The 27,176-nt window shown below is 36.0% G+C and overlaps 1 protein-coding gene across 11 annotated transcripts in view; it reads right to left on the bottom strand.

Annotated features, from left to right (window-relative positions):
- TAFA5 (TAFA chemokine like family member 5) overlaps positions 1–27,176 on the bottom strand; it is a 406,890-nt gene that overhangs the window by 22,354 nt on the left and 357,360 nt on the right. The window lies entirely within an intron of this gene.

Here is a 27,176-nt window from a genome sequence, read left to right on the forward strand (position 1 = left end):
TAAGGACATGGTAACTATTTTTTGGCAGTATTTTGCCTTGTAACCATAATTTGAAGGGATTGACACTTTATCATCTTTACACAAAAGAGGGCACACATAAAACAAAACAAAAGGATGAAACAGGATAACTGTTTTCAATAGTAAAGCCAGTGCCAATGTGCTCTTACTTTGATTACTACGCTTTCCAGATGTAGAAGCAAAGGTGTCATTTCAATATACACTATCTTAGCACAGCTATATAGTTCACTCTTCTCCCCTTCTTTCTCGCACCATATACAGCTGCTTATTCATTTGTTTCAAATCTAATTTTGGTGCAATCAAAGATGCAAGTGGAACAGCTCACTGATCTGGTAGAATATGAATTCATTAAAAAAAAGGGGAAAATGACTTTCTATCAAATCAGTGACCTCAAGTGATTTATGCACACAATTTCTAGGTGTAAGACATGGACATGAATTTCTAGCCAAGCCCAGATGAACCTCTTTTTCAGAGGCAACATATAGCTATATTGAATAGGTGCAACTTTACAGAACCTCCTGAGAAAGATAAATACGGAGATAATGAATTGGATGATGCAATGTTCTAGAAAAACGTAGTGATCAAAAGTAGTTTATCTTGTAGCTTTTACATAAGAAAAATAAGTTTTTTTCTACAGAGACTTTGTACATACAGGACTTAAAAGTAGACCATTTCATTGGATCTGTAGGTTTCGGATATTGGAATTGGCTTTTCCATAAACCAGCAAAAGATTACTACATTTGAAATAATTATTACACAATGTCAAACAATGACATTTTCCTGAGGAGTGGGTTTCCCTTCTTCCAGGAATCAGACAGCTATTTGCAGGCTATTATATATTTCACTATACAGTCGTTCATTAACTAAAATTAACTTGACTTTACAAAAACTACAGTTGTTAAGTGGATTCTTAACTTTCACTTATGTCCCTTCCCCTTCTATTTATTTGACATCGCTTCCCACGTATTTGGAATGGAAAGTTTTGGGGACAAGTAATATCTCATGCCATATGTGTACAAGAGCTGACATAACTGTTGCTGATCATTTTAGTTATTTCTATATTTGATTTTTTGTATTAATAGGAAAAGTAACATCTGATATCAAAGCTCAAGAAGGTAATTTGTCATTTTAAAGAGGATTCACAAAAGTCATCCAGCATCCATGAAACATGTTCCAAATAAAGTTTAATGATGGAAAGAAGTAGTATCGGCCTTCAGTCCTTTTCATTTAATAAGTTAACAATGCTTCTTTTTCTTTGCCAGTACTGAGAACATTTCGATTTACAGTGGATGAAACAGGATAAAATGTTTACAACTCAAGCTTGACAATCTTTCTTCAAAGGCAGACTAAGCATATCCAGATCCTGGATAGAGAACTTCAAATTTATTACCTTGTCAACTATTCTTGTGATGGCTCCACTTGTAATGCACTGTCCACAGGACCTGGGATGAAAGGGTGAGCGGATCACCTCTTTCCACTGTCTGGATCAATAGATAAAACACTCCCACAGATGCCTCTGAAATTTGGTCAGATTATAATTAATGGCTAATGTTTCCCTATTGGTTCTCCTGTTCTCTCACTATGGTTTGAACTAAGAAAAACTCATATTTTTTTTGCTCTCAAGAAGCCTAATTACCAAGTTGTTTGATGTCTGCTACAGTTTTGCTGTTCACGAACAGCATACTCCGCTCCAGAGAATTTGTTCTGTTTACATGACCAAGATGTCTGAATAAACACACTAGATAAATACAGGCAGCATAAAGCAAAGGAACATGGCTGATCAAGCATGAAAATGTGTATTTCCGCCCCTAATTCAAAAAGTCATCATGTTACCTTCCAGTCTAGAAGAGGTATTTCAATTGTCTTGTCATGACAAAGCAATACAGTTAAGAACATACCATATAGCCTTCACTGAAGTTCACTGCGACTCAAGGAATTATTGTTAACTGGGCATATGAATGATCATTTCAATGCTTCTTTTGATTTGCTTATCAAGAAGAACTTGGCACTATCATGCATAAAGTACTGGAAGGGATGCTTTTAAATCCATGTAATCAGGTTACTATTCATACACGTTAACATTTAGGTGGTAGTATATGTACAAAAGAATGTACTGTCATAACTCCTAAAGATAGTATTTTTTGTCTGCTTTTTCAAATATTTTACTTGCACCTTCTTGCAAAAATGCAAATTGTTTTAGAAAGAAACTTCAAACTAGAAGTTTTTCTGTAAAAGTTGACTGAGTTGAATTACTATGTAGTCAGTTTTCCTGCATACAAGATCAACTATGTCTTCCTTCTATGACATGAAGCATTGTTCTTTGACAAATACATTGTTTTCAATTCAATAGCTGCTTTAGGCTGTATAAATTTAAAAACCATTCTATGATGTTAGATAGGATAAATTTCTGGAATGGCACATACTATAGACTAAAGCAACGCATAGAGACACTAAAGAAAATACCTGAAGGGCATTTGTGTTAACAGTGCCTCTTTAAGCAATCAAATCTTGTTGATGCACGAAGACTGAAAAATGTTGAGATTTTTTTTGTTGGTTGTCAGATGTCTTGTTTTAAAATACTTTGACAATACCGAGACCTCCATTCTTTCAGAAGCTGGCAGTTCTGGGCACACTACATACTGTAGTACTGAAGTGACTGAAGCAAACATCATATTTGTCATCATATTTCTGCATTTCCATTTTCTCCCATGGCCCATCACTGGAACAATTTGTCCTTGTCCTTTTAGAAAACACTCACTTTCAAATCACCCCTCAAACAGAACAAGCTGCCAAGAAGACTGAAAGGCAGATACAACATGGTCATGATAGGTTCTAATGAATGCTGGGGATGTTAGCAATTACAATGGGTACATTTGGTGTTCCAAATCAATGGTATTTTTCAGGATAATATTTGTATATGTGATTTATTTGTAAAATACACTAGTCACACTGACCGAGAAGTATTAATATTGTTTTATTAGTAAACCTCTGATATCGTTCATTTCTGCATAATTTCACTGTTGTTTTTTTCCATATTACATTCTGCATTTTCAGGCTAAGATGATATACTGATTTCCATGGGTTACATGTATCTACCACATACAGCATGCTACACCACAACAGTGGTCCCAAGCTGGGTTTTTTTTCAGCATATGTACCAAGGTATGACTTTGAGATTATTTGGCATCAACTTTCTCATTTCCTCCAACAATTAAACATCCCATGTATTTTGAATGGGATCTTCTTTACGTTTTCTTGAACTCATGACATAATATAAGGGAAAAATCTTCATGAAATATAGTCTTTATCAAAGCTTCATCTTTACCAATGCAAGGTGCCTTAAGAATCTTTATTCTCCTTAATAAACCTATATACTTTCTAACTCTTTTCTTGGCTAGCTTACATCTTTCATTTGTGTTAGTCTTTCTGATTGGTCAGACTATTTTTCTAATTGGAAAATGCAAACTGTCTAGCACTGCTCTACTTATTACCAGTTTTAGTTCACAACTTGAAAAAATGTCAACGAACTGTAATAGAGAAAAAGAGTTAACTGTAAAAGAAGCTTTCTGCTAATTTTCTTTGGATCAGGCTGTGATGTTTTGGAGCTTTGCACATTGGAATATCTCTGAAGAAAACAATACCACTCTGATTGGACTATCATTTCTCTGAAAACGTCGTATATACTTCAAAGTAACAGCAAAATCCTCACAGTTGCACAGTGAAGGTGTAAAGACACAATATGAAAACAACATTGCGGAAGAAATAAACTGGAAGTGAATATGCAAAATAATGCACATTTTAATAGCATCAGCTTTCTATAATACAAACTGTGACGTGCTCTCAGAAAAATGAGCAAAGATAAAAAGAACAGTAATCTCATAAACACAGAGAAAAAGTAGGAATAAGTAAACAGAATACTAAGAAAAGAGCATAGCCTTAGTTTGAAGGCTCAGGTTGTGATTTGTCTACAAATATCAGTACAGAAAACTGGGCAATGCTGTGGTTGTACCTAGTCATGTGGAAATGTGATTACTGCAATGATCATTTATGATTTCTGCCCTGCTAGCTTGACAGTGTCAGCTGTTAAGTGTACAAGTCCACATATAAAACACTGAGATTTTGACCACGCAGCTTTGTTGCTGTTGTTCTTGTAGTGTTCCAAGGCAACCTCCTGAGCTTTGGCTCTGGAGCATTTTGTACTGTACCATTTCAGGCTGACATTTCTTGTAAGGTACTTGATTCACTGCTCCCACAGACAGTACACCTGAGCTTCCTCCATGGGCAGAATCAGTCATGGTGCTGTTTTCCTCTATTAGCCCTTACTCTTTTACCAATTGCCTCACATTATGCCCTTCTGAGAGCTGGAAGGATACTAGAAATAGCAGTCACTCCCAGCTGAATCACCAGACCTTATTCCCAAGTTATAGGATACCAAGTACAATTGGAAAAAAAGGCTTTGTTTTTCTCTGAATGAAGAATTATAATTTTGCTCAGTCCTTAAAATGTCCTTGCAGGCTTGGAAAAGTCTGCAAGTCCTTCATTTCCCACATGTACCCACATATGATCAAGATACATTCTGTCATGTAAAAATAATTTCAACTTTTATAGAAATGGATTTATTAGATACGCATAGGAAGAAAGCTACTTGGCATGCATTGTCTGTAGTCATTTTTCATACAGAGGTCTCCTGGACTCTAACGTATAACTATGTACCATCTTGCTAGTTACATGGCCCTATTCAACTGAACAGAAAGTATTAAGGTCTGGGAGTCAGCTTTGAGCTCTGGATCACAGAGCTTGCTTTAAGTACCATCTATATCTCAGGTATCTCCAGATGCAGCATAGGGCATTTTTGCTTCTTTCACCAAGGCCTGAATGACATTCCGCCTGAAAGTTATTCAAGTGATTCTGTTAATATTTTAAAGTTAGATGAAAAACATTTCTCAGAGTTATTTCCTACTTGATACTATACATATGACTACATCTGCTTTTCTTTCCTGGTATTGCCCTCTGGTATCTGAAGGGCAGAAGATAACTCTGGGCTAGATTGTACCTGGCTTTGCATGGGCTTGCAGCGAATCAGACAAAAGGGTACAAGATCTACCTGCTTCCTTGAGCATCCAGGCAAGGGACAGACACAAGCGACAATTTCAGCCCTGATTTAGTAGACCTCTGAATGTACACAATTTAGTATGTATAGGTTGGTGGAAAAATAATTGCCATTTCTGTCATTGTAAAATATGATGGTTATTTTGGATAAAACTTTTCTTTATCAGCATTCATGTAGTGTAACATTTCAAAGCAAGTAATTTGTTCTATTTATTTATGCTAATGTTTTTGTTTTCACTCTTTATTCTTTCTTATATTATGCTCTCAAATCAAAGATCGAAAAAAAGCAAATTTGAGTGATTTTGTTGTATGAGTTCAAAACGGGATGTAAAGCAGCAGAAGTTGCTAGCAATATCAATAAAGAATTTGACCAGGGCACTGTCAACGAACATACAGCTTGACATTAGTTCCAAAACCTTCATAACAGAAATTAAATCCTTGAAGATGAAGAGGGTTGTGGATGCCCTTCTGAGATAGACAACAACCAATTTAGGGCCATTACTGAAGTGGATCCACACAAAACAACTCGAGGAGTTACAGAAGAATTAAATGTTACCTATTCAACAGTTGTTCTACATTTGCATCAACTTAGAAAATCTAAAGAGTTCAACAAATGGGAGCCACACAAACAACACAAATAAAAAAAAAATCACCATTACAAAGTCTGCTCTGTGCTTCTTTTGCACAACAAAAACAATACATTTCTTGATTACATTGTGACATGTGACAGAAAATGGATTCTATATGATAAGCATCGGCATTCTGTGCAGTGGCTGGACGAGAAGTGAAACACCAAAACACTTCCCCAAACCAAAGCTGCATCAAAAAGGCAGCTATGGTCACTATTTGGTGGTCAGCAAGTGGAATCATCAACTATAACTCCTTCAATCCTGCTGAAACAATCACAGCAGAGAAGTATTGCCAGGCAAATGGTAGAATGCACCCAGAACTGCAGTGTTTACATCTAATATCGCTCAATTGAAAGGAACTATTCTCCATGACAAAGCCCAGCCATGTGTCTTGCAAATGACTCTGCAGAAGCTACACAAACTTGGATACGAAATACTACATACCTAGCTTACTCACCAGACCTCTCTCCCACCATTTACCACATTTTCAAGCATCTCAACAATTCCTGCAAGTAAAGTTTTACCAAGAAGCGGCTCAGGACTCCAGAATTCTATGCTAATGGAATAGAGTAATCTCTGAGTCTATCCATTATTTTAAAAAATGCATAGAATTTTAATGGTTCTTATGTCAATTAATGAGTTTTATTCTAAGCTGAGATATACTGCTTTAAAATTGATGGGTAAAATGGCAATTATTTTTGCAACAACCTAACAGAAGCACTGAGTACCAAAAAATGAACTAAGGCCAAAGTCTTTGTACTGTATACTACACACTAAATTTGGTTACACTTTCTTAACTTACCTCTATTAAGAGACTATTCCAAAGCCTACTTCCACAGAAAATCAGAAATCTCTTAATTTTAAGATCACGGTTTCCATGACTACTATTATCATGCATTTGCTTTTGTACCAGTATTGTCCTTAAAACAGCGCATTCTCTTTGGTGTTTACTTTCTTGCCTATGTCTAACGTGCATCATATACCCTCACAGGCTTCAGTTCTCTAGATCAAGCCACAAAGCCTATGTTTTTTTAAAAAAAAATTAAAAAATGAAGCCTTACAAAAAGGCTTTCTTCTGATTATTATGGCAACCATTTCTTTCCAGTTTGAAATCGCTTTGAATAGTGAGCACAAATAACCATAGCATTCTAGATAAGTTTCATTTGTCCAACAGTATCAGGGCTTCTTTTTAACTCTAGGACACAGCTTTCCTGGTGCTTACAAGGGTAAGTAATTTACCTTATCACAACAGCTCACATTTGTTGTAAGGCCTGATGCAGAAGTGATGGAGTTAATAACAAAAAAAGCTTATGAACAGAATGTACTCCTGAAGAGTTTGAGTAAACTGTTATAATAAGCTTATTAACCTTGAGTTGAAGAAGAAAACAAATAAAAGATGAGTGTTGTTGTTAAGGCTTTGGGTCAGATAAGCTAGATTCAAATAATATTTGATTTGGTCTTGGGAAAAGAAAAGTAGCAAATTGGGAAGTGAAATTTATTATTACAGTTAGAAATAAATAAGATTAACTAAGAATGGAACCAGTCCTGCATTATGACTATGAGGTTATAATTGAAGGCAGGGGTTAGACAGTTTTCAGTTCCTTGCTTAGTTTCTCCCATTGTGCTATTGGATTGATTAGCACCTGCTGTTTCTAACAAGGATGTAGTGTCCACTATCCAATATAACTTCACTTCTCAAACAGAACAATTTGAATATAAAAAGCTTTCTATTTGGAACACTGAATCTTAGAGCCATACCACAATCGCTGTTCAACAGTACTTGTACTAAAACCAAACCCAAATTAATTTAATTTGAAGCCAACAGTTGTACTACTTTTAATGTCATTAGCGTTTTGTTCCCTTTTCTTTCTTTAGTTTTTTATTTGCATGGTGAGTAAGCACAGTGTCAAGTCTAATGCCTCATAAAATTTTCATTTGAGGTTGACTTCTGTAAATTCTCATTTCATTCTACGAGATGTAATAATTCACATCCTTTGCAGTTTCTCTGCTTAATTCTAATATCTCATTCGTATTGGCTATTTCTCCCGTTTTGAGCTTTCCTGCTTCTATGTCTTCTAGCTCTCTCCTTGGAGTACATGTTCAAGAACATGTTTGGACAGGCAGAACAAAGGACTTTCAGGCCTTTTTCACGTTCAAGTGACACGATAATTTGAGCTCTGTTGCATGTATGAGTAACTAATTACTTTTGTCTACCTTAGCTTTCCTATCCAAAATGGATATCCTTCGTTACAGGCCTCTATTTACTTTTCCATTTAAGAAAAACTCAGTTACCTTAAGATCACGCAATCGGAGCCTATTTTCAATAATACAAATGACTTTTTGTATACTGACCTCACTACCTAAAAGAGCCAAGTTTAAAATCACACCACCCTTTTTGGTTCCTTGGTAAAGCAGCCTGATCACATTCTGAGGAGTCTCATTCTGAGTAGCCTTTGGTCAGAAGCTCTAGCCAGGAAATTAAAGAACTCTCCTGCACATGATTTTCCCAGGGTACACACTGACAAGATTTTGCATAATCAATCTTAAGAGTGTGGTGGCATAAAACTCTTTCATAACAGGTACGCTTATTTAAGGCGTTCACTTCACTGACTGGGAGCCAAGGTTCTTGAATGCTGTAGGGCAATTATTCTGGAACCTCTTGGGGTGCTCAGAGTAGTATCACTGGGGCTTTGCCTACAGTCTTCCCACATAATCAGATGCAGTTTCCTTTATGTTATATTTAGCTTGTTTAGTTTTCTACACTGCAAAGAGAGAATGTTGTCCTTATTGCTTTTATCTTTTATCTTTTTTCTTTTCTTTTTTTCTTTTTTTTTTGTTTCACACAATGAAAACCCATATTCTGGAATAAACTATAAAATATAAGCTTGAGTTTTAAAGAATAGAGACTATGGTCATAATCAACTAATGTCTACGCTTTATCAACTTTTTACTAGTCATGCTGTGACAAAGTAATTTCAAGGCTCTTTCCAAATCCCTCTCATGCAAGATGAAGCAGGACACTGAATAAAAGACCAGTATCTGTGAGATGCAGAAGGAGTGACAGTAATACACTTGTCTTATTTTCATACTAAGCTTACACAAAGGATATGTTTTAGATTTAATTTCACAAATGTTATGCTTTTTTGCCTTACTCTGTAATCTAAAAGGAACATTTCTGTGTGATGCTCTTTCTCTGAGGGCTTTGGGTTTTCAGCTATGTAATTTTTCTTTGAAACCATGACTTTCTTTTCAAAACATTCAGTCAGACTCAGGGAAGGTCACATTTTCAGTTATATTACTATGGACTGTGTGGCTTCACTTGCTGGTACTGATGTAAAGACTTGATGCACTTCATCAGTCCAAGCGCACACCCATACTTCATAGCACAACATTGAGAGGTTATATCACAACTTTTGTAGAGAATACTAGCAGAACACTATTAAGAAGTATTCAAAATAGATGACGATCACATAGCTATTCACTACCTTTTGCACAGAGTGTTGCCCCCTTTCACTATTATGGATGCCTCCATGCTCATTGAAAAAAAGCATTTAGACATATATTTAGTTTTCTTTCAACATGTATGGGCCAGTCTGAAAGCAGGACAGCGAATCATGTTTTCCAGAATTAATTGGAGGTAACTCCTTTGGAGGAATTTCTTAAATATTACTCCACTTCCTTTCACCCACTATGTGGGGTCCTGATTTACACTTGTGTAATTCCAGTGTAACACTCGGCCTCTGTAATAAGACTGCAGCATGAGCAAAACCACTTACAAGCAGATTTTTATCTTCCTGTAAATTAGCAGTTCTGCAAGAATGTCAAATGGTCCTGCTAAACAGAGCTGGCCATGTCTGAAAATTAACTTTCTAGTCATTGCTCCAGCCCACGTGGCACTTGACAAGTGCTACAACACTCAGGAAAGAGCATGTTAATTATCACATGACTATTATTTATATCTCTATTTCTTGAAACACTATTCAGTCATTAAAGATAGTGAAAAATGGCACTATCCAGAATGAATATTAAATGAATATTCATAATACAGCTAATTGTCACTGACATCTCAAATTTCATTATAATTTCTGTTTTGCTTAGCACTTTCTCATACTTGCAATAAACCCGTCACTATGCTATTTAATTACTGACTATAACAGAAGTCCAGACAAAATTACATATACACAATAGGAGTCTACATTTCTTAATTAGCCATGTAGTTAGGATGTTTGGAGAAATGTTTTTTGTATAGATAAAGATATTTTTCTCTAGCATAACAGATCTTAACATGCTTAACAGAATCTCCCACTTTGTTTTAATAGGCACTGCATGTTCTAATTCATAGCAAATCTAATAAATCAAGAGTTTCTAAACTTGTTAGTGGAATTAAAATAAAGTTTTTCTTCTACTGGGATATTATAATAGGCTTTATTTCTTTACCCTATACATTTCATCGTTCTTTTGAAAGTGCAAGTAGGAAAACACAACTAAACAAAAAGGCTTTCAAGCAAGCCATTGTAATGTTTATCAAGACTATTATCTCTCTTACAAGCTTCTTAAGCTCTTAAATATGTATTTGTATCAAGCTAATTTAAGCCCGTGCTTTTTGTGTAATATCACTTACTTTACATATGCATAGACAACAAAGGGAGCTTAATTTAAAAATGGCTACAGTTATAATGCTGGCTATATAAAGACAAAGAGAGATTATTTTAGCTTTAAAAATTGACTTGGGGACAACTAACACAGTGAACAAGCACATTAAATACTAACTGTTTCAAACCGTACTGATTCTGGCTGCTCCTAAAGATAGGGCTATCCAATTTAAAATATTTCTCAGACTTTAAAAGGTACTTCTCTTACAAATACTCACCTTTACAAACACCTCTGTTCAAAGTGCATTAGAAAAGTGCTGTCTACTGGCAGCTGTTTAAAGCCAACTGTTTTAAACTGGACATTGTGATGAGAGAGTCTGACAGGAAAGCAGTCAGGAGAAATTACGATTAGATCACAATGTATTTACAGGATTTCCTGGGAATCCTGGGGGGCCAATGGAGCCTTCTTTCTGTAAATGGGAAGAAGTCAACCCCTAACTAGAGGGCAGTCAAGCCACACTGAACTGCATGCCTAGCTGGAAAATGCCACTGATTTCTGCTTGTAATAAATGTCAGCCTCTGAGGCTGTTATTTACAAGCTCTCTCTGTGGTAGCCCTGAGAGTTCCAAAGCATTGTCAGTTGCAGCATTATGCACAAGTTCCTTCAGTCAGAGTGACCAAGGTGATAGGACTGAAGTTGACAGGTCACAACCCCATTGTACTTTATAGTGACCGACATTCTTTCGTTTGATGGATAATTCTAAAAATTCTAAAGTAGTTTCATTTTCCTAAGAAAATCTTTGTGTATATACAAAAAGTAGCTTCTCTCATTTTCTCTTAGCTGTGCTACCATTCTTCCTATTTCCTTTCTGCTGCAGAAGATTCACAGCTGTATATAAGCAGCAATAGCCAAAGAGCTGAATGTGTCAGAAAGATTTAGCCTAATTGTATGTTTTAATTCTCTAAAAGGTGTAACAAGCAATATTTGAAAAATTCTTTAAAGGGAAAACTCAGTGCAGACCCTCAGTTTCAAACTGATGCTGTCAGTGTGGCTCTTACAGAAACATCCATTATTATTCCAACTTAAATAGTGAATGGGAAAAAAAAACAGAAAGCAACTCTCTGAAAAGCACATAATACAAAATAAGACTCTTTCTTGACAAAGGATTGTCCAGTGACACTCACAGGACTAGTTAGCTGCCCCGTTCCTAAGAGGGACTCACAGCTAATGGCTGTCAGTCAAAGAAGTTCTGCTGGAGCTGAGCTATTTTATACTTGCAACATTTAAAACAGGAATGAAGGAAAAAAGGATAAGTAGTAGGAAAAGAATGAGTGAAGTGAAGTGAAAAGCCACACAAACTTCAGCAGAATTAGACTGTTAATCTACATCTCTACCTACAATCACAAGTGTTTTCTTTACCCTGCAAAGAAGCTATAGCTGCCTGATGCATCCGTATTCTGAGCCATGGGAAGTCTGTTTAAATATGTTAATAAAAAGACATTTTAAGTGAATTGAAATGTGTTTAAATGATATTTTACACAAGACTTTAAACAAGTGTTTCCTTGGACTGAGCTCTTAGTCATCAGCTAATCAGCTGGGACAGAACTGATACACTGTGGGAGTGCAGAAGTGTGTGAAACAGGGCATAAGATTCAACTCATGGCTAAAGCACTCCAAAAGATGCTGGCGTCTGGTCACTGTTAATGGCCTGGATTCTTCAGGTAGATCAAATGCAGAAAAGCAGACAAGATTCCTTGAAAATTCAACTGAACCATGGAAATTAGAAAACGTTCTCAGGTGAGAAAATCAGATTTTGTAGCAATATGTGCTCATTGCTTTTTTTTCCTATTCTTTGTGATTTGGAGCTACCTTTTCAAATGTGATCTAGTGCTAAACTGCTGTTGCATTTTCTTCTTCAGATTGCAGTCAGAGAGATGCATAAGGAACACGAAGATATGTTTTAGAGCTTTTAAAAAACCTGTGAATTTTACTGAGAATCCCTAAATTTCCCTTTGGTGTGGTTGATAGGGCTTTTCAGATTATAGAGAACATTAAGTGAAGCTGCTATTAAGTTCTTTAGCAGTCCAAACTGATAGTGCTGAACTTACTATGGGACAAAGAAATTACCTGTCACAAAAGAAATGAGCAAATGAACATATATACTGGTGGAAGTCAGAGAAAATTATTTTGCAAGTGCTATTGGAACTACTGCAGAAAACATGACTTTAATTTAGCAGAGAAACTCATACAATGTGAAGACAAGATTTGACAAGAACACAGAGGGGATAACGTGAGAGCAATTATATACCAGATTATATAGTTCAAGTGGCACAGCTGTCATGTTTGACCTCACCTGTAGAGAATTTTTTTACAAAATAAGCAACAAAGAGAACAAAATGTAGTGCCTGTGATATATACAATGTAGTAAAAATAGTAATTCCATATTGTGATCAAGGAGAAGAAAGACAACAAAACGTAACCCAGGTGGTAAACCCTTCTCTAAATATCCTTTGTCCTGCTAAGTACTTACCAGGTATTTTAGTTCAGATAGCAAAACATCCCTCATCTGGTGATGAGATTCCTCTCATGCAACTGTTGATATTGAAGTCAATGAGATCTGGCTCACAGACTGAGACACCAAATTTAAGTATCTGCATGTAAACTAGATATCCAAGACCCCAGTCTAGACAGCAAAATGCTGGAGTTTCAGTGAGGTGCCTAAACATTGATGTCTTGCCCTTCCATTTAAAATGCCTTCTTAGGGTATATTATCTTAGGACAACCTCACGGGACTGGCAAATATGACAGAGGACTTCAGGGACAATTTTCTTCAGAAAAGGCTGGAGGCTAGGCAGGCATACATGAGGCACCTTTAATAGTATTAAACATCTATACATTAACAACTGAAACAAAGTCTTAGTCCATTTTATCAATGGATCCAGAGAGCGATTCAATCCACTCCAAAGTGGGCAACTACACCAGATAAACTGAACTGTTTGCTTTATGCCATTCCATAGGACCAGGATGAAATCAGCATTTGGAATTCAATGGTGTCCATCTTTTTTACTTCTCTGCAGGCATATTAAGTGGTTAGTTAAGGTTCTCCCGCAATGCATATGTTCTACAAATGAGCCAAGTCTTGGATTTGTTGTTATCCAAGGGAATTTCCACACCAGTAAATTCTACAGTCTAGCAATCAAATCATCAGAGAGAAAGAGGTTTATTATCTCACCTTATGAAGCTACTTTATTTGAGATACTGTGTTCAAATAAAGGAACTGCATTATTAGAGATGAATTGGCAAAATGTAAGAAGTTCTTCAAAGTACAAAAGAGATTAGGAATAAATGCTTAGATCTTTACTTCTTAATTCACATAAATATTCCAAAGAACTCAGTGCTCTAACTACTACGGATAAGGCATGAAAAGGAGGAATAGTATCAGCTTGCAGTAGTAAGACTGCAAGAAAAGAAGGGATTTATACTATACCGTGCTCTGGGATGTAATTAGAAACCAGAGTGTGAAAACAAAGACAAGAAATATAAAGAGAAACTTCCCAGTCAGTGACACTTTTCTAGTCATTAAGTAACTTCTGAAATGTGGGAATCCCTCTCCACGAGATAGTGAAATCAAGTTTGATTTAGTAATAGAAAATGTACTTTGGAAGACTGTCTTATATCAAGAGGGAGATGTATAGGATAATTTAAGAAGCTCATCTATTAGCAACACCCATGAATTTTTCCACACACTAGTAGTTGTCAGAAATTTTGTCAGAAAAGCAACTATTCTGACAAAGAAATAAGATTTGTCAAGAGAATACCAAGTGACTCTTACTCAGAACTCACACTGATAGGCTTTTAGTAGCACTGCCTTAAATCATATCTATCCACCAATATTTCTGTTTAGCAGATGGTCATTGGCTAGTACTTAGTTTGGACTGGCTTTTAAGTAAAAGATTAAAGGCATTGAATATTTATAACTAAATTAAAAGGGCTGGCTGCCAATAGCTATAACAGTAAGTAATGAATAAAGAGCATTGCCTGCTCTGTGTCCTCTTGACCATGCAGAACAATCATTAAGAATTAAATGCCGTGATTCAGTCCCCCTCCTCCCCTTTCCCCAAGAGGCAATGTCTCACACACCACCAAGTATGCAGTACTCTGGGAACACAGCCAAAAGTAGCAACTCATTCTCTGAATGAGAACAGCTCAAAAATAGGTCTTACCCAAGAAGGAGGAGCAGGGGGAGGGGAATGACATTTCCGACAATTGCTTATAATGCACTTTTTATTTATTTTTTTTAACAGGATGAAATTTGTAATAACACATCTTTTACTGCTTTTTTTTTAAATTAAGTTCAGGATTTTGGCCGAGAGACTACATTAAAAATATGTGATAAAATGATGCTGTTTCCTTTACTCTTTCCTTATTCACTTTAATAATCATATAAATAATACAGCTAGAGTGACTTCTGTATAGGCAGGTCAGGTGAGTAACAGAAACTGCTGCAGTGTGAAGTTTTGAAGGAAATACCTTCCATCGTTCCACACCCCTCATTCTCTTTTCCCCACCAATCTGCTCCTGGCACACATTAAAACAAAAAATAACTCCCCTCAAATAAAACCCCACAGTTTCATGATATATATGACATACTTATCAGCTTTATACACATAAGCTGGCCTATATGTGCACATACACACATAGACTTGCATCATGGTTAACCTGAAATTCTATGGTGATAATGTAAAGAAACCGATCTACGGAAGACTAAAATGTAACTAAAATTATAGCTGAGAAACAGAGACCTCGCTGTTGGTCCAAGTTTGCTGTCTTAGGGTTGTTACACTAAAATAAGGGCACTGGCTTCATTGTAATTGAAAGCAGGAACAAACTACAACAAAAATTATGTACTAGTTGCATATCTTTCTAAGTTACTTGATTTATTCTCGCTAGAACACAGCACAACTTTTTAATAAATCTGTCAATTACATTTTCATAGGGTTTCTCTCTCTTTTGCTTACAATTGCCTGCTGGATGCTTTAAAGATATGTTATTTTCCATCTCGAAAACATGTTGTGCTTTTTTTTTATATATGTTTTCATTTCTAATGATGCTCAACATTAAGATTACTTTCCTACTTCCTCTGTTTGCATTTCAACATTGATGTCAGCACAACACTGCTGCTGTATGTGACTAGTTAAATTTAGTTCCCTCTATTTGCTGTTTAGCAACAGACAATAAAACGAACATGATAACTGAACCCTCCAAAACCAGTGGCTATTGTTTAGCTGTTTTTAGATGTCACGTCTCCACTGACGACTACAAGTTAGAATGGGCTAAACCCAAGTGGTATTGAATTCATCAGGATTATACTGAAAATTCATTTAATCAGGTATGTTCAGCATAAAGAAAACATCAAATACTCTCCAGGCTGTGGCTGGCCACATGTGGATGTGCAGATGACAGAAGAACACTACTCTTGCAGGTGAGACCCATGGGAATGCTGGGGAGGGCAGTTGAGGTTAGCAGAATTGAGCTAAGCAGTGATAAACAAGCTCTGAACCATTTCAAACTGTGGCTGAGCTCCTCCTCCAGCATCCCCTCTCCAGACGTCTGGCACCCTCTGAAAAGTCTTCAGTATGTGACAGTAGAATCAGAGAGTGTTCCTTGAAGGAATACCACTGTTGCACGGCTTCTCTTTGTCTCTTGTCCCCTCTAGTGTAACGCAGTGCATGCAGTTACCATGTTCGTACATCAGGACTCTGGATTTGCACATAGATATTGATGTTTGGATCTGCATGATGAATACACCTCCATGTTTTAGGGTAAGATCACAGTGACTCTAGCCTTTATTGTCTGATTAAATTAAGAGGATGCGCATTATGACTTCATATAATCTTCATGGAACAATGTTCAGATCAACAGTCCATGTGTTTTAACCATTAAAGTAACAATGTCTTTCAGTTGCTCCAAGTTGGGGTTTTTAGCTGTTTCGGTTATTTTAATACTCTGCAAAATGGAATAGGGAGTATCTCATATATTTCTTAGCATAAAAAAGGTATTACAGTAGCTATATGATGGTTAATAAAATACAGTGAAGATCTGAATGTTTTCCTTGATGCAATACAGTTTTCTTGACATCTGACTTTCAAATACCTTGGAACAACCTGGGCACCGAGCTTGTATTGCACTCACTAGAGCAAAAATAATAAAACCCAAATCACCTCCAGGGAGCAACCCATCTGATTTTCAGATAAGCATCTGAGACAGGTCAGCACATTTCTAAGCACTCAATTCTTTGTGTAAATTACAGGTAGAGGCTAGGATGGATATCTCGGATGTGTATGTCTGCACCTTTGAAGTCTGTGCTTAGATGAATTAGCACAAACGCAAACATCCCATTTAAAACCAGTTAAAAAATGTACCCTTATGCTCGCCCTCCTCCCCCTTTTCATAGACTTTATTACGGAATCAGAGAATCTCAGGACTGCAGAGTGGTTGAGGTTGGTGTTGACACCTGGAAATCCTTTAATCCAACACTTCTGCATAGTACAGGGTCAGCTAAAGCAGATTGCCCAGGGCTGTGTACAGTTGGGTTGAAAATATTTCGAGGGATGGAAACTCACAGCCCCACTGTGTTTGACCATCCTCAAAGTAACAAATTGCTTTCTTATGTATAAGTGAAATTCTCTGTATTTCCTAGATTTCCATTTGTGCCAATTGTCTTTAACTGGACACCACGGAGGACAGTCTGACTCCCTCTTCTTTATAGTCCTCCTATCAAGTACTTACAAGCATGTATAAGATCCACCTGAGCTTTCTCATCTCTAGATCCAAGCTCTACAGGCTCCAGATATCTCCAAGTTCTTTCAGCCTCTCCTCATTAAACAGATGCTCCAAGCCCTTAACAAACTTTGCAGTACTTTGCTGGACTTGCCTTAGTATGTCCATGTCCCTCCCATACTGGGCAGATCAGGACTAGACACAGTTCTCCTGGTGTATCCTACCAGTGCTTAGCAGAGAGGAAGGCACCTACCTTTTACCTGCTGGCGACACTCTGCCTAATGCAGCCCAGGAGGCTGTTGATCTTTGCTGCAAGGGAGCTCTGTTGGCTCATGCACAACCTACTGTCCATCAAGGCTCATGGGCCTTATTCTAAAGCTGTTTTCCAGTAAGCCTGCCTCTAGCCTGTACTGGTGTATGGAGATATTCTTCCTTTGACGCAAACCCCTGTATTTTCATTTGTTGAACTTCACAAGATTAATGCTTCAACTCATTATAGCTTTGAAGGAGTCAATTAAACCGGTCCTCATGTCATCTCTACAATCAACTAGAAGAGTGAAACTGCTTTAAGGGCAATCCATCCCTCTATTCCACTAAGCAATGCCTGAGAGAAGGGGATACTTCTCTCTCCCCATGAGTGGCCAATCACAGACTGGACAGTATTCGATATTTTCTTTATGCTGAACATGTTTGCTTGCTTCACAAAAATTCACTCTTAATGCCTTATGCTTTCTCATCTCAAGAGAATGTGGACACTAACTCTTTACTAAATATGGTTGTGATAGTGCTTAGCTCTTCTTTGATCCACAGTGTCTAAAATGCAGATGCTCCTCAAGGAGACAACTTTTTTCTTTATTTGCTGTCTTATTTTAGTCTTTAGTTAGGTTATCCACTGTTTCAAAAAGTTATACTGTTATTGACATTATGGTATATATGGACATTGAGCAATGTTGTTTTTGCCATTGGCAATTTAAAGTCGAATGATAGATTTTACATTAAATTCATAACAAGAAACTCACTTGTAATTGAAGTAAGGATTCTGTTACAAATCTTTATGACATGTGGGGTCTTTTCAAAAAACTGAAGAATAAAGAAATAAATGTGTTGGTTAAAGGATCAGCTGGACTAAGTGGAAATTTATATGCAAAAGAAAAAAAGAAGAATCAATTCTTCTTGCTCCCAATAGCTCCTGTAAATAAATATCTCTAAAGTGAGAAATCCTCCACTACTCATGATAAGAAGTTCTGTTTCAAGGTAGGATTTTCTGATGGAATCCTATTACGTTAGACTCTTCCTGAAGCTCTTGTTCCCAAAAACTTTGCCATAACAGTAGTTGTAACACAGGCTGTTGCATTAGGCCAAGTTCTGAAATTCTCCTTCATTTTTTGATCTACTCAGCCAGTGGCCTTCCATAACCCTTTCAAAAAAGGACAGAGTTCTGCCTCTGGCATGCCCTCTCCAGAGGTGTCACTCCTTTTGAAAAGCAGTCAGCTTGTGCAATATACACTATATAATGCCAAAAGAAGGCTGTTGAGATAGACCAGTCATTGTAAGTCATGCATGCTCTCCTCCACCTTTATGTCATATTCTCATCTTAAAATTTAAAGGCTGGTGGGAACCAAACTGGCCCGTGGCATAAGTAAGGCATCCTTAGGAATCATTTTACTTGGCTTAATTATTGCAGTGATGCAGAAGGGCTGAATATTTGTTTTAATATTTTTACTGTCCTTGGTAGAGTATTATTGAAGGACGAATCAGACAGTGTCACAGCTTATTACACAATTTGTATGAGGCCTTAAAGATTTTTTTTTGAAAGTAACTTAAAAAAAAGAGACTTTACACTTAAAAATATAAATCTCAAAAGAAAACAAAAATCAAACCCACCAACTCTAACTAGGAGAAAAAGATAGTATTTGTGGGTCTGACTGGATATTCCTGCTAAACTATCCTCATATTAAAAAAAAAAAAAAAAGAAAGAAAACAAAACAAAATAACCTAGCCCCAAACCCTCCAAACCCCAAAACCAAACCAAACCCAAAATACCTGGTTTGCATTCCAACTTAAAGAGTTTAGGCACATAAGACTTAGTTTGTACAGATGTTTCCAAAAGCCCCTCAACTTCCTCTTTCATTTTGAGACACTTCATTTCTAAAAATTACCGTTAACATTCTCAGTAAATGACTTTCTCTGAAAGTACATTCTTACTTCCTTCATATGTGTGCACTGTGCACTGTTTTCCTTAGGAATCTAACCTCGAGCGATCCACGTAAGCACTTGCCTGCCATTGTTTCCACCTGAACAGCACTGATCAGTGAAGTACATTTTTACATGACTTGTTTCCTTTTTATTTTTTAAATCACAGTGACATAATTTGGTGCCACAAAGAAAGGCTGTTGACATCTACTATAGCTACGTTTCTTTGATGAAAGAGTATAGGACATTACATTTTACAATTTTACCACAACACATCAGTAGGACCAGTCCAGAGTCAGATCAGGGTTGACACTTTTACTTCTGATTAGTAAGTATACTGGGGCATGACTGCCAGTTGCACCCTGAGGCTGCCTGTCTATCAACTACACCCAGAGCAGGCACAATGACATGGGCAGTAGATTCTGTTGTTACTTTAGAAGAGCAACTCTTTTTTCCAACAATCCTTTCTCTTTGTTTGGGCTAGATATTGAAGCATCAATAACAAAACAACTTTTACTTGTATCAGGGAAACTATAGCTTTTTATAAGGGCTGTCTTTCCTCCTTGATTAACACAGCTTTTCTTCAGTAGTCTATCTCAGAACCATTTCTCTGCTGTGAATTTTCCTTCTCTAAACCAAGGCTGTCACTGAAAAAATGCAAAGATTGTAAGAACGTGAGCAGGAAGTTTTTATTAACTTTTATTTCTAGACTTCTAAATAATTTCAGCCATAATCATAAAGTTTAATTATATCTACATAATTCTAATGTAGGTTTCCATCAGTTTGCCCCTTAATACGTAACTCCAGTGTAAAATTCACATTTCTGTATGAACTGATTTTAGCTGTTTTTCTTGGAAAGTGTATTTGAGATCATCACCTCAGAGAGAGGGGAAAAAAAAAAAGTTCTGGCTTTTCAGTATTTATTTTCTGCATCCAACAGCTTTATTCTGCATTAGTGTTCTATTCCCGCAGTGCCCTCAGTTTAAATCAGACTGTGATTTGGTTTATTTAAATCCATAAGAAATAACAACATAATGATACATAGGAAAGGCTAAATGCATTAACAGTATTTTTCTCGTGGCATTGCTACTGTTAAGGCTTCACCAAATTCCTCTTTGTTACTCTACCAGAAAAACAGAAATCCTGTTTTGCCATCAGCACAGTTTATTCTTAGTGAGGGCCAAAGAATCATGTCCTGTTTTAATCAAGTCAATTAAACGTTTCACTTGATTTGAAAATATGTCATAAGTGAGTAGCTGCAGGAGGGTTCTTTTTTTCTTTAAAGTTATTGACATTTTATCTCTGATTATTCACAAAGTGGGATCAGTTATCTCACCCTTGTGCTCATCAGCATAAGAATCATCAAAGACAGTGAAATGCAGTTAAACTTTCTAAGACCTGGATATTGATCTAATTTAAAAAAAAAAACAAAAAACAAACCTCCCTTCAGACATCTTTTTATCAGATTTCTTCCTAAGAAATTTAAAAAGTGCAGGAACTACACAACAGTCATGCCATTCTTTACCAAGGCTGTCAATTCTGGGACATGTTCTCCTTTTCCATCAAGCTACTTCATTCAAAGATGTCATATTTATCCCATGTCCTATTTGCCTCTGCAGACTGTGCATTGTAGACTAAATATACATGTGTTGCACTGCATATATATTCCTTTTTTTAATCAAAGATTTTTTTAAGGCATATGATTGCCTTCTAAATTATATATTCCATTATGTTTTCACTAAAGTTAGACTTCACCTTACCTATATTACATTTCTATCCTCAGATAGTCACACCCATACTGTCTTTATAGCCAAAACCTAGTAGAAAACTATTAGTTTACCCATCTACACTAGATACCTTAAGGATGAGAGAATTCACTCCCTGCTAGGTTTTGCTTCTCTCCATAGAATCTAAATAGGATTCTTGATGACTACACTTTGATGAGTCCCATTCCGTGTCTGTCTTTTTCATCCATAAGTTACCTAATGTGCAATTAAACTCTTTATCACTCTATGGGAGTCTAGTCAACAATTGAAAGCTAAAACCTCTTATCATATTTAATTAGGCAATTTAACCATGCTGATTTCAGAATTGCAGTTCTTCCTGATTCACATTTGAAAACAAACTCTAGAATGTTTAGAAAGAAACTGTCACATTAAACAGCAGCTCAAGGAGCTTTCCAAATCATACTATCAGTCTCTCCTGATATACCAGCTCTTGAGGAGCCTTCTTCATGACTCTAGTAAGCTAAAGACCAAGTACAGAAATTCTGATGTTGAGGTCTAGGAATACATGGAACTGGAATTATACTGTAAGTTAATGGCCCTGTTAATTTAAAATGTTCATCTACTACTCTCTACTACTCTGCTTTCCCATAACAAGAGTGTTTGGGTCTGGCTTGGGTTCAGTATAAACAGGGGGTTTTTTTAAGCATCAATACTGATGTAGTATAATTTCAAGAAATAAGAAACATCTTCCAAATGAGGTTTATTCAGTTTACAGTTCACAAAGCAGAATGAAGACCAAAATCAGTATGTAGCCTTACACTGCATATAGATAACTGCACGGCTCACCTGTCTTACCAGAAAAAATTATCCTTGGAATTCTATGACCAAACACTCATTAGATAATATTCTCAAAAATCATTTTCCAAATAAAAAATACTGGAAAGATATAGCACCCTCTAACCTCTTAAGTCTGCTCTGTTCAGGAAGAACGAGTTCAAAAGCAAAAATTCATTGAAACCAGAATAGATTTCTTGGTAATAATTTGCATCAGTTTGTACCCAAGAGAAGATACTGCTGGAATTTCTGGGTGAATACTGATAAAGCACACCAAGATATAATTCTAGGCATTTTAAAATAAGAAGTGTAGTTGATTATCTAACAGCAAAGCTTCTCTTCTTCATGAGTCAAATTGTGATGTTACAAAGCGTTATTAATGGTATGTAGTTAGATTTAAAAAAATAATATATGTCATCAGGAGAAATGTAGGAATTTATTTTTTTTTCCATCTTGCATACAAAAACCATGATTTCGACATTTGGAGACCTAAGTAAGTAAATGCAGCCACCAAATAATTTTCTTTAGTTTAGAAGGTATGTTATTGACTGAGTCTTAAAAACAGCAAAAATAGCTTTGGGCAAACACCAATACTAAGCTTGCAGTGCACAGAAGTGAGCTAAAAAACAGGTGCCAGCCCTCAGCTCTTCCTGTATAAATTATAGCAAAGACAGTAAAGTGATTCCTGAAGCATATCTCCTTATTATTCACCACTATCTTATTGCAGGTGGTACTTCAAAATGCTCTTTTATACCTGGGTTGATATCAGCATCTTTTCTAGTAGTGCACAGAATTGAAAGCCTGTTACATAAAGCAGGCACTATTAAAAATAATCTGAATTTGCCAAGAGCTATAACCCAATTCTATGTCTAGAATAGAAAAGTAATTATGGTATGCTAATGCACTTAAAAGTTGGTAAATCTTGATCTTTTAATGGTGATGCCTGTTTGCAATAAGAAGAATACACCTCAAGGCTCTTCCTGTAGTCTGTACATGTGTATTATACCACAAACACTCCAAGTAGGTAATATAGAAACAACAATTTTATCAGGAATTAAACTTTAAATGAGCTCTAATAATTTTCAAAGATCCTTCAAAACCCCAAACTTTTTAAATTTTTGGGGGTTCTATTAATTTCAGTAGTGGTGACTGTATTAACTTTCTCAAAATGAGACTAGAATCACATCTTTTCTTTCTCCTTTGTGAAAGCACTCCCTGTATTAGACAAGAAATACTTAATACCGATCTTCAGCTTTAAAATGAACACCACGAAGAATTCTGGATTACACTCTGCTCAAAGAGGACAAAAATCAAGCAGCTTTGCATTCTAATTTTGCCAGAATAAAATCCTGCTGCCTCGGGTGAAATCAATATAAATTCTCAGTACTGCAAAGAATATGTGCGTTCTACTATACAGATGTGTCCTGACGGCACTTCAAACAGTGCAGTACATTAAGCACACTTACCGCCTGACATCTTGCACATTTTATTAAAACAGGCACATATCTGTCGTTTCTGAGGTGGACTCAAAAGATTAGGAGGTTAAAATTATTAAGTGCAGTGCCTTTTGTTGCTGAAAATGGTCTTGAGCGTGAAGGCACCAGTGAGCTGACTCAATTCCTATATTGTTGTACCTAAGCTGGATTTGCACTAACAGTACAGTACTGATTATACCTTCAAGCAAGATTTACTTTCCTGTAGAAGATCATCCCTCTTTATTTACTGAGCTAAGCACTTTATGTGCACTGCCTTGTCTAGCATAAAATGAAAGTGTTTGTATTTAAAAAGACTGCTGGTGAATGAAGAGTTATAAATGTCTTCATTTATTTCAATTATTTATCTTTTATGTATTAAAAATATTTGTAAGAATCCTGTTTTATGGAAAATGGTTACTAATGTTGTGCAATTACTGTGAACAGTCTTTGGGAATGTAGTGGCAATGTTTTCTATCCTTGTGTTATCCCAAATTAGAGCATAGGTGAATGTCAGCTCAATCAATCACAATTACGTGTTTTTTTCCTATCTTAAAACTTAAAATCCCTGCTCAAAACGTATATTTTTATCTAAATAAATAATGCAATTACCAAATTAAAATTATCTTTGTTAATTCAAAGAATACAAAACATTACCAAAAAGCCACAACAACAACTTGAAAATGAAAGGTAAAAATAGTTATTACTCCATTTGCTAAAAGTGTGTGTATTACTTCTTAAATGATCTGTTATTAAATGACAATAATAACACCTCTTTTACTTGGTCAATACTAGGTTTGTATTTAAAATGCCAGTTAATGAGAAACAACTTTAGCTAAGAGTAGACATTTTTGAGAATTCAGGCAAAGTGTTCTCACATTTTATTCCCTTTTTAATGTAATTTTTGTTCTAAGAATTTAAGACACTGTGGAGTCACCAGGCTGGCACACAGAAATACCACCAGTAGCACAACTCTGGAGACTAGAGATCAGGTACCTTAAAAAAGACACAAATTATAAGAGAGTCCAGATTAATTCATCTTATTTTAACAGTGGAAGTAAGGACCAGGAATTTACTTCATTTTTATTTAGCTCTCATTCAGGCCAGTTCTCACGGGCAGTAGCACAAGACCTCACATTTGGCTTAGAAGGATTTGCATTGCTGTGTGCTATGGTCTAGATGTCTGTCTCTCTGAAGAATATTAACCTTTTTACATGGTTTTGAACGTCCCTGTTTCTGTTCAGCACTGCACATTTATAGATTTGTGGTAACATTTTAAATATTACTCTCCCTGCAAAAAGAGGAGAAGTTCATTGTACTCAGTACCTAAACATGTCAAGAGTGGTTGTTATGCTGGATATCTTGGTCAAGGAACAGAGTGATGAATTTCAGTTTCATGAATGACCTTAAGTGTAGAAATTCAATACAGCAGTTCTATGCACGCAAGTGGATAAAAATAAATGTTTGTGACTCTGTCCTTCACTGGCATAAAACTGAAAGGCTACACAGACAGGCAGACTTTGCAATGTCATACTTTGATGGTTAACACCTTTAGTAGGCTAAAATAAATATTTCCACTTTGCAGTGGTGAAAATGATCCCCTTGAAATACTGAGCCTCATTGATAAAGTCTTTCAACCCCTTGTATCTTTACAAGTTCAGTATTTCACACAGTCTAACTTCTGATTTGGTAGGTTAACTTATGTTTGTGACTGCCTTTCTCATATCATGGTTAGCAATCGAAAGGAATAGATTTTCCTATAATAACATCAGGATGGACAGATGTAGGACTGTCAAGATTCCCTAAGCAGTCCTCAAGGATTTTGCATAGGTTTTTCCCTACCTTTAATGCAACATTTTAAGAATACAGAAAATATCTCTTACAGACTAATAGTCCATGGGTTTATCTACTCCTTTCCACAAAAGAAAAGATGTGTGTTAAGCTGTAATATTATGCTGAAAGCATCAGATACTCCAACAGCAAAACTAAATCTTGACTATCTTATGAATTTTATGTAGATGTCTATGAATCTGTTCATTAAATTAGGAAAAAAAAAAACCAAAACAACCAAAACCCGAACCTAAGATTTTAGTAAAGAATCTTCTTACTTGTTACATGAAGTATTGTCAAGCTTTATACAAACCAATGAGAACTAAAAGCCTCATGGAGAAAATACCAGCAGCCAGTCTCCAATTATAATTATTATCTTACATTTTCAGTTACTAAAAGTCATAATATGATTTTTAATTTTCAAAGGAAGAATTTTCTCCCATCAGTTTCTAAAAAGTAGAGGACATGAAATTTTTAACGTCATATAAACAGAAAGTCCCGCTTAACTGTATTTCTACCCAGTCAACTGTTAAATTAGATGATCATAAAGAAAGATACATTATACACAAACTTTTATTTCATGGTATTTAGATTTTCTCTGTGAATGCAAAGGAATCCCTGATTCAACCAAAATGCTGATAACCTTCAGTTTGTAAACTGTGCTTACGTGAAAGCCACTTGAATTTTAAAAAGTAATAATGGTTTAAATAAAAAAAGAAATATTAAGCAAGCTAGCTGGTTGCCTATCAAATTGCAAACATAAATGGAACACCTTCATTGACTGTGATTTTAGAAGCCTTAACTCTTTTCTCCTTTAAATAGGTCGCTTCTTGGCCCTATGATTTCTAACCTAAATGAAAGTAACTTGCAACACAATGAACATCTCACATCATCTCTGGTACAATGAACAGTAGCACAAACAATGTGAGGAGTTAAATGAGCAGGTCTGACTTTGGCTACAGGACAGCTGCAAGTAAGAAAAAAAAAATTGAAAAGAATATTAGTGTGGCCAAAAATAAGATTACATCTACATGAATAAAGAATGAAAGGCATTCTTAGAGGATCTTATACTAGATTCTGGGTCAAACTCTTCAAAGTGCTGTGAGACTGTGACTGGGCTGTAAGTCTAATACCTTCCTGTAAGAGACTTATTTAATGTGCATATAAAGGGAAGAACTTCACTTCTGAGTCAGTAGAACACTGCTATCCAAGAAACAACCAGTTTTAGAACAGTATGTCCAGTTCTGCTAAAACTGTCCTCTAGGAGGTGTCTGGTAATATGGAGGGGTTTCAGGGGACATGTGAGAAAATAATTGAAGGAAAATAGACCATCTGAGCAATTCAGATGCCAACATATCTAATCAAAGGAAAACACTAATGGAGAAGAAGTAACTCAGTCATAGCCTATAGTTTTTATCATTAATTTTCCCACTGAGCAGACAAAGATAAATAAGATCCCATGACTGACATCTGATGATAGACAAGTTTGCCCTATAGTGAAATCTTCTAACTGAAGACTATTAGATTTACCTAGCATTACTTCTGAGTCTCACCATTTGATGTTTTAAAATAAATTTTCTAAGTTTCCCCAAAATCTGCTTTTTCAAGCATTGTTTAAGAACATGGTAGTCCTTTCCAAACTAATAATCTACAGAAAACCTAACCAATAACTAGTGCTTCTAATATTAGATGGTAAATTAATTCAGTGAATGTTTCAGTGGAAACATAAGACTAATTCACGAACACCATAGGTGAAAAAAATCAGCTTTACAAACCTCTATTTAATGCATAGATCTGTGATTCAAACACTTTTGAGAAATCCTTTTAAATGAAGATTCATCTTTTTTCTTGTCAAGAACTATCTCTTTATTCATGAGTCCACATTTCTTTAAGAAACATCATCAATTGTAATTTCATTGTTTGGGAAGGCAATATTTTGAAGTTAGTATCTTGTCTATTCAGGCTTGATTTTTGTTTAAATGTGGTAGTAT

Source organism: Cuculus canorus, chromosome 1 (genome assembly GCF_017976375.1).
Source record: "Cuculus canorus isolate bCucCan1 chromosome 1, bCucCan1.pri, whole genome shotgun sequence".
NCBI lineage: Eukaryota > Metazoa > Chordata > Aves > Cuculiformes > Cuculidae > Cuculus > Cuculus canorus.